We start from the raw sequence: 2,454 nt of genomic DNA on the forward strand, positions 1-2,454 counted from the left end.
CGGGAGCACAGGGGCGGGACTGTGGTGGAGGGCTGTGGGTGCCTTGATGGTGGGGGTCTGAGGACAGGCGTCTGAGGAAGCCTGAGCGTCTACCTCCTAATCACACACAACATTGTCAGCCAACGAGGTAGGCTCAATAAAAATGAACCATCTTTTAAAGTATTTAAAAAATAAAATTGTGTTCTGAGGTTTGTGAGGGCGACGTGGTGGAAACAACTCTGTAGAACAAGGACTGGCAATGGCGTTTGGAGCTGGAGACCTGCCTGCTTCTGAGAGATTTTGCATTGATTGAGAAAGTAAATGGAAGATTTTGCAATTAGCCAAAAAAAAAGGGGGGGGGTGGAGTAGGAGGAAATCATTAGTAGTATGATTAATTCAACTTCTGCCTTTCAGGGACACACACATACACACCAAAATACTATATGAATTTTTCCTCTGCTCTTGGTCTTTTTTACCATCACGTTATTTATTTCCACTTACATGAACTCATTTTATCATTGTTAACTCATTTTCTCCCACTCTTTTTGAGCTACACTAAGCTGATTTTTAAAAATGATCGCATAAATACAGCTTCCCCGAGATTAAATGTGTACTTCATTGTTCATTCTTTTCATCTGAATAATCAAAAATCTTTACCACAAATACCTTGGCTAATTTATCCTGGTTAGAGTCTGAGTCAAACAGATCTTGTGAAGGTATGTTATCTACACTTAAATTTCTTCATTTCCCACTCACTACATCTGAATGTAGTTTTTAAAGTATAACTTACTAAATATAGGAAGAATTGAAAAAAGCCTCAGCACTTCAAAAGAAGAAGAATGTATTATCTACAGATGTTGGCTTATAATGATTCATATGTGAAACCTATAAAATGCCTCAATACGACATTTTAAGATGAAAATACTGATGAAAATACTGTCCAATAAATGGCCACTCCTTGTTGATCAAAATGCTCTGTCTGTCGCTGCAGGAGCAGAAATCATAAACACTTGCACCAATACCTTCCTTTCTGGAAGCTTCTTCCATACACAGCCAGTTCATCCATGATGAACTTGACCTTTTGCAATGACATGAGGGTTTGGTTAGTGTTTTGTTGTTGTTGTTTTCCCAGTAAAGGGGAGGGCTAAATTATAGTTATCTGTGATTTCAACTGTGAAAAAAATAATCTGTCTCCTTAAGGTCCTAAATTCTTTTTCTCATTGAAAAGATTTCCAAATACTAACTTATCAAGATAATCAGCATGATCTATTGTGTATGGAAGTATATCTCTTGTCTTACATCTTAACTGTAGCTCAATATGAGTAACTGGAAAAATGGAAGTTTGAAGTTCACCTACCTTCCTCCACTTGTCTTTTGTTTTAATTTTAAAAGGGCAGGTTTATTAAGGAGAGGAAAAAGAAAAAGAAAGGCATTTGCCTAGTCACAGGTGGGCAGGAGGGCCGCCTCCATAGGTCTTAAAATTAACTGTAGATCAACACGTATTATAACAAGTCAACCAATACAGAGCAGTGTAAAGAAGTTGGGAGGCCCTCCTTACCAGTGGGTGACGGCTTATCCAACACTCGGACCAAACGTACTTGGACACCCACAAAAATGGGTTTCCCAAATGATTTTGAAAAAATGCTCTAACTGATATTTCAAAATAAGAACTGACAAGTGATCATGAGGGAGATATCAAAAAGCTTTTGAACTTCTTTATAGTTATTTTGTGTTAAGTATTCTGTTAAAGTTTATCTTACAGATTGGTTGTGGGAGAGCAAATATATATCTATATTGTATTTTGTTCAAAATCTGCGTACTTTCCCCATAATTATCATAGAATTGCTCACTTATTTTGAAAGTATTTGTATGTTCACACAGAAATATTGTATATATCAGGTAAGCACTTCATGTTGTTATTTTGTATCAATAAACCATTCTGCTTGTACATTATTCCACTGTTAAATATTTTCTAAATCTCCACTGTCATTAAATATATGGCATATATTTTAATTTATCTATAGAGATATTTTTTTTCAAAAAAAGATTTTCCTGGGATAAATCACTGGATGTTACTGCATTAAATCTTACAAATATCTATATAGAGTTCTTCCTGAGACCAAGCTGCTGATATTAAGGCTTTTATTGATTTGCAGAGGGTAGGCTGTGTGCAATCTGTGGTCAGAAGTAGCCTGGGGCATGATCAAGTGAGAGGCAAGATGGAGAACAAGAAGAAGGCAATTGCTGTAATCCTGGGAAGAGCTGTAGTTCATCACAACTGGAATGATGGCAGTGGGTGCAAAGGAGGAAGTGGGTATGGTATTGAGGAGGTGGATTTGACGGGCTTAAATATATGAGAAGGGGGGAATGAAGAAGACTGGAGCATGAGTCACTTGTCTTTTGAGACCTTGGTGCTGATGGAACAGGTTTGGAGACAGAAGATGCGCTTTACGTTCAGCATCCATCACAGAGGCT

This window comes from Condylura cristata, unplaced genomic scaffold (genome assembly GCF_000260355.1).
Source record: "Condylura cristata isolate star-nosed mole 26May11 unplaced genomic scaffold, ConCri1.0 scaffold00018, whole genome shotgun sequence".
Lineage (NCBI taxonomy): Eukaryota > Metazoa > Chordata > Mammalia > Eulipotyphla > Talpidae > Condylura > Condylura cristata.